Consider the following 7,373-nt stretch of genomic DNA (forward strand, 5'->3'; position numbering starts at 1 on the left):
TGTACTGCAGTCACGGAAGAGTGAAGGTCAAAGAGTGGGAGACTGCCTGGGAATACCAGGAATTTAAACTTTTTGGAAATTTTTCACGAATTATATAATAATCTTGCAAAAAAAAAAAAAAAGGGTCAATGCTCGATCTCTGAATATTAGCAGGTTTGGGCCTGGTTAGTACATGGATGGGAGACTGCCTGGGAAATACCAGGGCTTTAAACTTTTTGGAAATTTTTCACAAATTATATAATAATCTTACAAAAAAAAAAAAAAAGAGTCAATGCCCGATCTCTGAATATTAGCAGGTTTGGGCCTGGTTAGTACTTGGATGAGAGACTGCCTAGGAATACCAGGTGCTTTAAGCTTTTGTGTTTTCTTTCCTACTTATATAATGTACTGGCGATTAGATTGGCTGATCTTTAAAAAAAAAATTTCCTAACAAGGCAGGTTTGGGCCTGGTTAGTACTTGGATGGGAGACTGCCTGGGAATACCAGGTGCTGTAAGCTCTTTGGAAATTTTTCATTTAGTATATAATAATTTTGCCAAACAATAGAGTCAATGCCCGATCTCTAAATATTAGCAGGTTTGGGCCTGGTTAGTACATGGATGGGAGACTGCCTGGGAATACCAGGAATTTAAACTTTTTGGAAATTTTTCACGAATTATATAATAATCTTGCAAAAAAAAAAAAAAAGGGTCAATGCTCGATCTCTGAATATTAGCAGGTTTGGGCCTGGTTAGTACATGGATGGGAGACTGCCTGGGAATACCAGGGCTTTAAACTTTTTGGAAATTTTCCACAAATTATATAATAATCTTACAAAAAAAAAGAGTCAATGCCCGATCTCTGAATATTAGCAGGTTTGGGCCTGGTTAGTACTTGGATGAGAGACTGCCTAGGAATACCAGGTGCTTTAAGCTTTTGTGTTTTCTTTCCTACTTATATAATGTACTGGCGATTAGATTGGCTGATCTTTAAAAAGCCCTCTCTTTGCAGCAGTCTTCGCTTACGGCCATACCAACCTGGCTATACCCAATCTCGTCTGGTCTCGGAAGCTAAGCAGGTTTGGGCCTGGTGAGTACTTGGATGGGAGACCTCCTTGGAATACCAGGTGCTGTAATTTTTTTGGAAATTTTTCACTTTGTATATAATAATTTTGCCAAACCAGGCCATTGCATCCCTCTCAATGGCATTTGTTCGGCGTCCAGTGGAGGAAAAAAATATTTTGCGGTTAGACTCACTTTTGGCATAGCAGTCCTAAAATATTCAATGCCTTGTCTGAGGCTTTGTGCTGGATTCTCCTTAAATACAAGAAATTATCATTCGTCCTTCATCTTTTATATGATTTTCTCATGGTAGATATTCCTTCCAAAACATCAGACTTCTCTATCTCGACTCTCAAACGCACTTTGTCCGAATTAGGCGTTCCTCTCTCAGAGGAAAAGAACGTGGGTCCAGGCAAAGTAATTGAATTCTTAGACATTTCTCTTGATTCAAATCGCATGCAAGCTTCACTCCCCCTCGAGAAATTATTCAGAATAAGACAAGTTATGAAAGTCGCAAAAAATTCCAAATCTTTTTCAAAAAGGGACTTGCTCTCTCTTTTAGGGCACCTTCATTTCACGATGAGAGTAATTCCTCAAGGCAGATCATTTATTTCCAGGCTTCTTGACCTTTCTAAATCTGTAAAAGCTCTCAATGACACAGTTACTTTAGATGCAGGATGTAGATCTGAGCTACCATGGAATGCCATTTCCTTTTTTCTTAATGATTTCATGGAATCATCTTTAGCTCTTAATCTGTATACTGATGCTGCACCTTCCGTAGGATTCGGAGGGATTTACAAAAACGAATGGTTTGCATCTGCCTGGCCTTAAGAATTGCGTTCCTTACCTGCCGGTGATTCATCGACAGCCCTATTAGAATTGTATCTGAGCGGCGTTGCATGCATTCTGTGGGGTAAACACTGGGCTAGGAAACAAATTATGTTTTTCTTGACAACGAAGCTGCGGTTAATATGATTAATAAGAGGCGTTCATCCGTTCCATTTATCTACAGGTTCATGAGACGTCTTACATGGCTGTCAGTTAAGGGGAACTATCAATTTAGAGCAGAACATATTCCCGGTTTGAACAACCAAGTGGCCGATTCTTTGTCTTGTTTTAATTTTCAGAAATTTCATCTCCTGTGTCCAGCTGCAGCACAATCAAGCCTGGAATGCCCGCCCTTCAGCCAAACCATTCTAGATTAAATAACCCTCTTCAATCCTATATGCATTCTGCTGCGCAGTATATGCAGGGGGTTTTGGCTGGTTCTACATTAAAATCTTATGACTCTGCATGGTCCTATTTCATCAGTTTTTGTGCTTCTTTATCTGTAGCTGCTCTGCCTGTCAATATATCATATATTAGTGCGTTTATAGTCCACTGCAGCCTTCTTCCATCAAAAGTACGGTTGCTGGCATTCAATTCCATATGTGCTGCCTGGATCCATCTGCCTTCAGTATTTTGGGAGATCCTTCCATTTGCCTTTTGCTGAATGGGATCAAAAGACAATCTCCACAAGGCAATTATAAACTTCTCCCTTTCACTCTACCTTTGATTAAACAAATTATACTAAAAGTCATTCTCAAAGCCTTTTTTGGTTTTCTAAGGGGTGGTGAAATTTCTGTATGCTATCAGTTGTTTTTTCAATGCTATCAGCTGTTAAATTCCTTCTCAGAAGATGGCTTAGTCATTTCTCTGTAGACCAGAGGTGTCATGCCCATTCAAAGTGAGGAGGCACATGCCCCCTCAGATTTCAGAGCCAAGTGGATTTTAAATGCAGCTTCAACGACGATGAAAAAAAGAAAAGCATGACACCCCTGCTGTAGACCGTCAAACAGTTCAAAGACCACTAATTCTAGCTAATGCGGTCTTTAATGGTCATTTCAGTAATTAATAATTTACCATAATATAAATCGCTAAATTAGGGTGGCTCAGACGACACCGTTCGAGACACTCAATTTCTGTTTTGGGGGGGATAGCTCATCTAGTCAAATAACGTGAGTGCCCTTATGCTGCTGCTGCATCCCCTCCTGTTGATAATGCTGTCCCTATATGCGGCTGCTATCTCCTCATACTGCTACTGTCCCCTGACTTCTGCTAATTCATGAATGATCAGGGGACTCATCTGATCAGAACATACTGCTGCAGCTGTCCCCTGATTCTGCTAACTCATGGTGCTTATGAAAGGTCAATGGACTCCCTGAACGGAGCCATACCGCCAAATTTAAATTCAGGAACATCAATTTGTTTGCAATCTATTCAATAAAGTTTCTAAATTATTTTTATTTTCTGTGTTTTCTTAATTTAATGGACCTGACAGAACTGTGCTGTGACAATTTGTAAATCTGTGATTTCCAAAGCTTTTGGTGTCTGTTATTTACTCCAAATGTTAGTTATTTTTATTGTACCTTTTGCCTTTTTGTGGATTGCCTGGTGACAACTTTTCATGTATTTAAATTATTTTACCTTTTGTAAATGTGTACCTGCCTTAGCTGAAGAATGCTGAACTAAATGCAGAAGAAAACACCAAAGTGACTGATCTTTGCCTGTCCTGGGATCTCCCATTTCCAACTTCCACTAATTGTGTCTGGCTGTTCCAGGAATTGCTTTCACATGCAGTAATTATTTTTATAAATTACCTTGTTAGTATTTATATTGGAGGTTGGCCATGTAACTCATATTACATCAGTGCCTACAGTCTCTTTCCTATAAAATAGTGCCTCTGTGTAAATGTTAGCTTCTGTCCTGTCAATTCTGTCTGCAGGTACTTGTTAAACACTGTGTTAAACAGCCAATTAAACAAATACGGAAAGGCCTTAAACAAACAGGAATCTGGCCACTTCTTTCAGATAGGTCAGGGCCCGTATTCATAAAGAATCTTAATGCAAAAAGTAGCTCCTAGTGACAAAATTCTGAAAATTCTTAGAAATGTTGGCGTTTACTCTTAAAATTAAAGAAAAAACCTAGTAAAGAAAAAAGTAATTCAGAAAGCATCTTAACCCTTAAAAGAGGTCTTAAGGTCAAACTTGTTAGGAGCACAGACGAGGACTTTTAAGAGGCTTAAGAGTTTCTTTAGCAGAGGAGAAAATGGCAGAGAGACGAAGAGGCAGAAGAAATGTGTTGCAGATAATGGATGACAGTGAGTTAATAAGACGGTATAGATTATATAATAATTTATTATTTCATATATAAATTAAAGTAATCACTACATTACGATATTTGGCAACTGGGAAAATGCAACAATGCAATAGTGATGATTTGGGTCTGTCACAACCTTCTGTAAGCAGAGTGATCACACAATTACAGCTCTTTCAGAACATCTTACTGTGTCGCAGTTCATTTAGTTTCACTGGACATTCCCACCTTGCAGCTCAAAAAACTGCATTTATGAATATAGCAGGCTTATAGGTGCGCACAAGCAGGGGGAATGAACCGTTAATAGTTTGTGTTATACGCTCCCATGTCTGCTTCTTGTCCTGTGCTGTGACCGAATTTTCCTTTAAGAATGGCCTTGTGTTCATCCACTAACTGGGCTAACAGTAAACACTGTTCCTCTGTCCAGTTTGGCTTTCTCGCCCTTCTTGGTTTTGATTCCATGTTTGATACATTAAAACCAACATTCAAACCACCACTTAAATAGGACAGCAATCACTGTTATTGGAAAGAGTGGAACGAGTTTTATCATTCTAAGCCAATCAAATACCTTATAGGAAATTAAAAGCATGGTAAATAAAAAAAGGATTTAGATACACACATATAATGTGTGTTTGTGTGTGTGTGTGAGAGAGAGAACGGTAAAATAGGAAAAAGTACTCATGTAAATTCAAAGTGAAAATTAGAATAGACCCTATACTTAAAATCACTTTTATTTTTCCTTCTTGGACAACCAACCAATCACAGTCTTCAAAAGATTGTGTCATACATAGCAACAGGGTCAACCCCGCCTCCTCACTAAGATGAAAGTTTTTGTCTTTTCCTTACTCAGAGTTGCTCTCAGATCGGTCACGAATCGCTCTTAAGCTAAGACTCCTTTGTAAAAGTTTTTAAGCTAAATTAAGAGTTTTCTGAGAGGATTCTTACAATCTTTATGAATACGGGCCCAGATGTCCACCCCTTAATTTTCCCAAGGGAGTCAGTCAAGTGAGGAGCTTTACCCACAGGTAAACACGATTCACACTACACAATTTTTAGCCCGATTTGCTGCTCTGTGACTGTCAGGCTGTGATCAGGAGTAAATCAGTGATCAATTGGCGGTCGCCAGTCATTATGTGTGAACTACTCAACTCATCAAAACGGTGCCCCGACAGATCACAGACACCAGCCAAAAAAACTGAAGTCGTTGCATTTGGAAACAAAGATGAAGTTCTCAAGGTGAATGCATACCTTTACTCTAGGGGTCAAACAACTAAAAATCAAGTCAGGAATCTTTGTGTGATTCTGGAGATAGACCTTAGTTCCAGTAGTCATGTCAAAGCAGTAACTAAATCAGCATACTATCATTTAAAAAACATTGCAAGAATTAGATGTTTTGTTTCCAGCCAAGACTTGGAGAAACTTATTCATGCCTTTATCACCAGCAGGGTGGACTTTTGTAATGGGCTCCTCACCGGCCTTCCCAAAAATACCATTAGACAGAATGCTGCTGCCAGGATTCTGACTAGAACCAGAAAATCTGAGCATATCACACCAGTCCTCAGTTCCTTACACTGGCTTCCAGTTACATATAGGATTGATTTTAAAGTACTTTTACTCATATATGTCACTAAATGACCTAGGACCGAAATATATTGCAGATATTTTCACTGAATATAAACCTAACAGAGCACTCAGATCACTAGGATCGAGTCAGTTTGAAATACCAAGGGTTCACACAAAATGTTCATTCACGAGTTCACATCTACGTATATTAATACAGTAAGGTTATGCGTATTTGGTGTGCTGTCCGGGTGGAGGGCTCCGAGCTCGGGATGTGGCCCGAACCCAGAGTACTCCCCCAGGTTGTGGTAAGAGTAGATGGATCTATAGTGAGGAGAATGGGGTGGAGGTGGGATGCTGAAAACTTGTGAACTCCACTTGTGTTAATCAGGTTAATGAACTGCAACTGCTCCTCCCGAACTTTGTTATAAAACAACATTTCACAAGTTCACATCTACGTATATTAATACAGTAAGGTTATGCGTATTTGGCGTGCTGTCCGAGTGGAGGGCTCCGAGCTCGGGATGTGGCCTGAACCCAGAGTACTCCCCACAAAACAAGAGAGAAAAAGGACAGCCGCCAGACTACGAACCCCCCAAGACGCAGAGATTTGGCGGGCTGACATTTTTTAGAAATGTGGTCGTTGACCAGGAGATTTCGCGTTGCCTCTGGCAGAAGCAGAGGAGCAGGCAGGTCCTATTGGTTAATAGATGAGGAAGAAGCAGTTACGATGTCGGGAAGACAGGTTCTACCGTCTGCCTGTGAGATGTAATGATGTATTGACTAGATGCGTAATGTGTCCGCTGGGAGGCTGAGGCTCGCTGGACAGATAGGGGAAACGAATTATATCCCTGCGTCCGCTGGAAGACTGGGCTTGCTGGACGAAGAACAGAAAGAGATGGATGCATACTGCGTCCACTGGGAGACTGAGGCTCGCTGGACAGGTAGAGGAAATAAATAGGTATTTACTGCATCCGCTGAGAGACTAGTGCTCGCTGGACAGACAGAGGAAACAAATAGATATTTTCTGTGTCTGCTGGGAGACTAAGGCTCGCTGGACAGACAGAGGAAACAAATAGATATTACTGCGTCCAATGGGAGGCTAGTGCTTGCTGGACAGACAGGGGAAAGGAAAAGATATATATACAATTTTTTTTCCTGCATCTGCTGGGAGACTAGTGCTCGCTGGGAAGACAGAGGAAACAAATAGATATTTACTGCGTCCGCTGGGAGAATAGTGCTCGCTGGACAGACAGGGGAAACAAATAAATATTTACTGCGCCCGTTGAGAGACCATTGCTCGCTGGACGGACACTGAAGGTATGCCAGAATGGATTGGAATGGTTGGATTGGTGATGAGAGTTGGAAAATATAAATGAAATGGTCTTTTTTGGTTTGATCTGTCTTACTTTGTTTAATAAAATATGATATGGTTTCGTTGTCTAGAACTGATAAGTCTGAGATGGTGGGGTGGGTACTAAGCTGCTACTACTATAGGGTAAATCTCAAATAATGCGGAGGACAGAGGTATGTCCTGTAATTGTGGTGGCCAAGGAGATGCGAAACAGCGACCTTGGTAAAATCCTCTGAAACCCACTGAGGGGGCGGCGTCTGTGAACAATCGGATATCGATGGGGGA

General features: G+C 40.6%; 1 non-coding gene across 1 annotated transcript; it reads left to right on the forward strand.

Moving 5' to 3' along the window:
* The first annotated feature begins 997 nt into the window (after positions 1-997).
* LOC127966970 (5S ribosomal RNA) lies at positions 998-1,116 on the forward strand. Its single transcript, XR_008155793.1, has one exon. It is a non-coding gene; the product is annotated as a 5S ribosomal RNA (ribosomal RNA).
* Positions 1,117-7,373: the final 6,257 nt, after the last annotated feature.

This window comes from Carassius gibelio, chromosome B10, assembly GCF_023724105.1.
Source record: "Carassius gibelio isolate Cgi1373 ecotype wild population from Czech Republic chromosome B10, carGib1.2-hapl.c, whole genome shotgun sequence".
In the NCBI taxonomy this organism is placed as follows: Eukaryota; Metazoa; Chordata; class Actinopteri; order Cypriniformes; family Cyprinidae; genus Carassius; species Carassius gibelio.